The sequence below is a fragment of the Scyliorhinus torazame genome, chromosome 4 (genome assembly GCF_047496885.1).
Source record: "Scyliorhinus torazame isolate Kashiwa2021f chromosome 4, sScyTor2.1, whole genome shotgun sequence".
NCBI classification, from domain to species: domain Eukaryota; kingdom Metazoa; phylum Chordata; class Chondrichthyes; order Carcharhiniformes; family Scyliorhinidae; genus Scyliorhinus; species Scyliorhinus torazame.
This window is the reverse complement of record NC_092710.1, coordinates 305,508,395-305,513,394: the sequence shown is the minus strand read 5'-3', so window position 1 is coordinate 305,513,394 and position 5,000 is coordinate 305,508,395. Positions and strand designations below refer to the sequence as shown.

At 57.0% G+C, this 5,000-nt stretch overlaps 7 non-coding genes across 7 annotated transcripts in view; all 7 read right to left on the bottom strand.

Moving 5' to 3' along the window:
• Positions 1-65: 65 nt before the first annotated feature.
• Positions 66-184, bottom strand: LOC140415380 (5S ribosomal RNA). Its single transcript, XR_011944491.1, has one exon. It is a non-coding gene; the product is annotated as a 5S ribosomal RNA (ribosomal RNA).
• A 694-nt stretch (positions 185-878) lies between these two features.
• LOC140415411 (5S ribosomal RNA) lies at positions 879-997 on the bottom strand. The gene has a single exon (XR_011944518.1). It is a non-coding gene; the product is annotated as a 5S ribosomal RNA (ribosomal RNA).
• A 694-nt stretch (positions 998-1,691) lies between these two features.
• LOC140414489 (5S ribosomal RNA) lies at positions 1,692-1,810 on the bottom strand. The gene has a single exon (XR_011943620.1). It is a non-coding gene; the product is annotated as a 5S ribosomal RNA (ribosomal RNA).
• Positions 1,811-2,504: 694 nt separating this feature from the next.
• Positions 2,505-2,623, bottom strand: LOC140413011 (5S ribosomal RNA). The gene has a single exon (XR_011942195.1). It is a non-coding gene; the product is annotated as a 5S ribosomal RNA (ribosomal RNA).
• Positions 2,624-3,317: 694 nt separating this feature from the next.
• LOC140413010 (5S ribosomal RNA) lies at positions 3,318-3,436 on the bottom strand. Its single transcript, XR_011942194.1, has one exon. It is a non-coding gene; the product is annotated as a 5S ribosomal RNA (ribosomal RNA).
• A 695-nt stretch (positions 3,437-4,131) lies between these two features.
• On the bottom strand, positions 4,132-4,250 carry LOC140414577 (5S ribosomal RNA). The gene has a single exon (XR_011943715.1). It is a non-coding gene; the product is annotated as a 5S ribosomal RNA (ribosomal RNA).
• A 694-nt stretch (positions 4,251-4,944) lies between these two features.
• The window catches only part of LOC140414038 (5S ribosomal RNA), a 119-nt gene continuing 63 nt past the window's right edge, over positions 4,945-5,000 (bottom strand). The window contains exon 1 of the ribosomal RNA XR_011943185.1: positions 4,945-5,000. This exon is cut by the window's right edge and continues 63 nt beyond it. This is a non-coding gene — a ribosomal RNA (5S ribosomal RNA).

Sequence of the window (5,000 nt, the reverse complement as noted above, 5' to 3'; positions counted from 1 at the left end):
GCAAAAGGTTGGCCTGCCTCTAGTGTGGAGAGTGCTTGGCGTGAGCAGTCTCTGCTGGCCGCAAAAGCCTACTGCACCTGGTATTCCCAGGCGCTCTCCCATCCAAGTACTAACCAGGCCTGAGTCTGCTTAGCTTCCGAGATCAAACGAGATCGGGCGTTTTCCGACTAGTATGGCCGTAGGCATCTGCAGCACCGTCTTCTCGCCTATTCAAGCTGGCCACCCTAGCACCCTCGCCACTTCTTCTTTCCGGTTGTTTTCAATTTTTTCTCTCTCTTTTTCTACTTCTACTTCTACTTCTCCTACTCTTTCTCTCCTTCTCCTGCTAATTCTAGCCTATATGCCTGATACTCGCTCCCCTTCATGCCGTCCCCACCTAGCTCTCTTTTTTCTTCTCCACCTCCCCAAGGAAAACTGCAAGCCCCGCCCACCTCACACCAGCCTGCCGCCTGCACGCTGCTGCCTTTCCACATTGCAACGCTGCGCACTTCTCTCAGCACAGCCAGCACAAGGGTCAGGCAGGCAATGCAAGCCAGCTCTCTCTTCCTTCGCTTTCCACACCAGCCCCAATGCAACAACTTGCATTCATGCGGCGCCTTCAGGCTAGGAGAGAGAACGTCCTGCCGACACACTGGCTTGCGGCCACACGGGCCAGCTGGCGTGCCCATCAAAGTGCAGCACGCCAAGGCACACAACCGTGCTGCGTTGCAAAGGCCCGGCAAAGCTGCAGCAGCTGAATGGCCCGACCAAGCCGCCTGCCTGAGTTGAGCCCGCAGGCAAGTGTTGGGAGGAATGGCGAGGACGCAGAGAGCAGCAAAAGGTTGGCCTGCCTCTGGTGTGGAGAGTGCTTGGCGTGAGCAGTCTCTGCTGGCCGCAAAAGCCTACTGCACCTGGTATCCCCAGGCGGTCTCCCATCCAAGTACTAACCAGGCCTGAGTCTGCTTAGTTTCCGAGATCAGACGAGATCGGGCGTTTTCAGACTAGCATGGCCGTAGGCATCTGCACCACCGTCTTCTCGCCTATTCAAGCTGGCCACCCTAGCACCCTCGCCACTTCTTCTTTCCGGTTGTTTTCAATTTTTTCTCTCTCTTTTTCTACTTCTACTTCTACTTCTCCTCCTCTTTCTCTCCTTCTCCTGCTAATTCTAGCCTATATGCCTGATACTCGCTCCCCTTCATGCCGTCCCCACCTAGCTCTCTTTTTTCTTCTCCACCTCCCCAAGGAAAACTGCAAGCCCCGCCCACCTCACACCAGCCTGCCGCCTGCACGCTGCTGCCTTTCCACATTGCAACGCTGCGCACTTCTCTCAGCACAGCCAGCACAAGGGTCAGGCAGGCAATGCAAGCCAGCTCTCTCTTCCTTCGCTTTCCACACCAGCCCCAATGCCACAACTTGCATTCATGCGGCGCCTTCAGGCTAGGAGACAGAACGTCCTGCCGACACACTGGCTTGCGGCCACACGGGCCAGCTGGCGTGCCCATCAAAGTGCAGCACGCCAAGGCACACAACCGTGCTGCGTTGCAAAGGCCCGGCAAAGCTGCAGCAGCTGAATGGCCCAACCAAGCCGCCTGCCTGAGTTGAGCCCGCAGGCAAGTGTTGGGAGGAATGGCGAGGACGCAGAGAGCAGCAAAAGGTTGGCCTGCCTCTGGTGTGGAGAGTGCTTGGCGTGAGCAGTCTCTGCTGGCCGCAAAAGCCGACTGCACCTGGTATTCCCAGGCGGTCTCCCATCCAAGTACTAACCAGGCCTGAGTCTGCTTAGCTTCCGAGATCAGACGAGATCGGGCGTTTTCAGACTAGTATGGCCGCAGGCATCTGCACCACCGTCTTCTCGCCTATTCAAGCTGGCCACCCTAGCAACCTCGCCACTTCTTCTTTCCGGTTGTTTTCAATTTTTTCTCTCTCTTTTTCTACTTCTACTTCTACTTCTCCTCCTCTTTCTCTCCTTCACCTGCTAATTCTAGCCTGTATGCCTGATACTCGCTCCCCTTCATGCCGTCCCCACTTGGCTCTCTTTTTTCTTCTCCACCTCCCCAATGAAAACTGCAAGCCCCGCCCACCTCACACCAGCCTGCCGCCTGCACGCTGCTGCCTTTCCACATTGCAACGCTGCGCACTTCTCTCAGCACAGCCAGCACAAGGGTCAGGCAGGCAATGCAAGCCAGCTCTCTCTTCCTTCGCTTTCCACACCAGCCCCAATGCCACAACTTGCATTCATGCGGCGCCTTCAGGCTAGGAGAGAGAACGTCCTGCCGACACACTGGCTTGCGGCCACACGGGCCAGCTGGCGTGCCCATCAAAGTGCAGCACGCCAAGGCACACAACCGTGCTGCGTTGCAAAGGCCCGGCAAAGCTGCAGTAGCTGAATGGCCCGACCAAGCCGCCTGCCTGAGTTGAGCCCGCAGGCAAGTGTTGGGAGGAATGGCGAGGACGCAGAGAGCAGCAAAAGGTTGGCCTGCCTCTGTTGTGGAGAGTGCTTGGCGTGAGCAGTCTCTGCTGGCCGCAAAAGCCTACTGCACCTGGTATTCCCAGGCGGTCTCCCATCCAAGTACTAACCAGGCCTGAGTCTGCTTAGCTTCCGAGATCAGACGAGATCGGGCGTTTTCAGACTAGTATGGCCGTAGGCATCTGCACCACCGTCTTCTCGCCTATTCAAGCCGGCCACCCTAGCAACCTCGCCACTTCTTCTTTCCGGTTGTTTTCAATTTTTTCTCTCTCTTTTTCTACTTCTACTTCTACTTCTCCTCCTCTTTCTCTCCTTCACCTGCTAATTCTAGCCTATATGCCTGATACTCGCTCCCCTTCATGCCGTCCCCACTTGGCTCTCTTTTTTCTTCTCCACCTCCCCAATGAAAACTGCAAGCCCCGCCCACCTCACACCAGCCTGCCGCCTGCACGCTGCTGCCTTTCCACATTGCAACGCTGCGCACTTCTCTCAGCACAGCCAGCACAAGGGTCAGGCAGGCAATGCAAGCCAGCTCTCTCTTCCTTCGCTTTCCACACCAGCCCCAATGCCACAACTTGCATTCATGCGGCGCCTTCAGGCTAGGAGAGAGAACGTCCTGCCGACACACTGGCTTGCGGCCACACGGGCCAGCTGGCGTGCCCATCAAAGTGCAGCACGCCAAGGCACACAACCGTGCTGCGTTGCAAAGGCCCGGCAAAGCTGCAGCAGCTGAATGGCCCGACCAAGCCGCCTGCCTGAGTTGCGCCCGCAGGCAAGTGTTGGGAGGAATGGCGAGGACGCAGAGAGCAGCAAAAGGTTGGCCTGCCTCTGGTGTGGAGAGTGCTTGGCGTGAGCAGTCACTGCTGGCCGCAAAAGCCTACTGCACCTGGTATTCCCAGGCGGTCTCCCATCCAAGTACTAACCAGGCCTGAGTCTGCTTAGCTTCCGAGATCAGACGAGATCGGGCGTTTTCAGACTAGTATGGCCGTAGGCAACTGCAGCACCGTCTTCTCGCCTATTCAAGCTGGCCACCCTAGCACCCTCGCCACTTCTTCTTTCCGGTTGTTTTCAATTTTTTTCTCTCTCTTTTTCTACTTCTACTTCTACTTCTCCTCCTCTTTCTCTCCTTCTCCTGCTAATTCTAGCCTATATGCCTGATACTCGCTCCCCTTCAGGCCGTCCCCACCTAGCTCTCTTTTTTCTTCTCCACCTCCCCAAGGAAAACTGCAAACCCCGCCCACCTCACACAAGCCTGCCGCCTGCACGCTGCTGCCTTTCCACATTGCAACGCTGCGCACTTCTCTCAGCACAGCCAGCACAAGGGTCAGGCAGGCAATGCAAGGCAGCTCTCTCTTCCTTCGCTTTCCACACCAGCCCCAATGCCACAACTTGCATTCATGCGGCTACTTCAGGCTAGGAGAGAGAACGTCCTGCCGACACACTGGCTTGCGGCCACACGGGCCAGCTGGCGTGCCCATCAAAGTGCAGCACGCCAAGGCACACAACCGTGCTGCGTTGCAAAGGCCCGGCAAAGCTGCAGCAGCTGAATGGCCCGACCAAGCCGCCTGCCTGAGTTGAGCCCGCAGGCAAGTGTTGGGAGGAATGGCGAGGACGCAGAGAGCAGCAAAAGGTTGGCCTGCCTCTGGTGTGGAGAGTGCTTGGCGTGAGCAGTCACTGCTGGCCGCAAAAGCCTACTGCACCTGGTATTCCCAGGCGGTCTCCCATCCAAGTACTAACCAGGCCTGAGTCTGCTTAGCTTCCGAGATCAGACGAGATTGGGCGTTTTCAGACTAGTATGGCCGTAGGCATCTGCAGCACCGTCTTCTCGCCTATTCAAGCTGGCCACCCTAGCAACTTCGCCACTTCTTCTTTCCGGTTGTTTTCAATTTTTTCTCTCTCTTTTTCTACTTCTACTTCTACTTCTCCTCCTCTTTCTCTCCTTCACCTGCTAATTCTAGCCTATATGCCTGATACTCGCTCCCCTTCATGCCGTCCCCACCTAGCTCTCTTTTTTCTTCTCCACCTCCCCAAGGAAAACTGCAAGCCCCGCCCACCTCACACCAGCCTGCCGCCTGCACGCTGCTGCCTTTCCACATTGCAACGCTGCGCACTTCTCTCAGCACAGCCAGCACAAGGGTCAGGCAGGCAATGCAAGCCAGCTCTCTCTTCCTTCGCTTTCCACACCAGCCCCAATGCCACAACTTGCATTCATGCGGCGCCTTCAGGCTAGGAGAGAGAACGTCCTGCCGACACACTGGCTTGCGGCCACACGGGCCAGCTGGCGTGCCCATCAAAGTGCAGCACGCCAAGGCACACAACCGTGCTGCGTTGCAAAGGCCCGGCAAAGCTGCAGCAGCTGAATGGCCCGACCAAGCCGCCTGCCTGAGTTGCGCCCGCAGGCAAGTGTTGGGAGGAATGGCGAGGACGCAGAGAGCAGCAAAAGGTTGGCCTGCCTCTGGTGTGGAGAGTGCTTGGCGTGAGCAGTCACTGCTGGCCGCAAAAGCCTACTGCACCTGGTATTTCCAGGCGGTCTCCCATCCAAGTACTAACCAGGCCT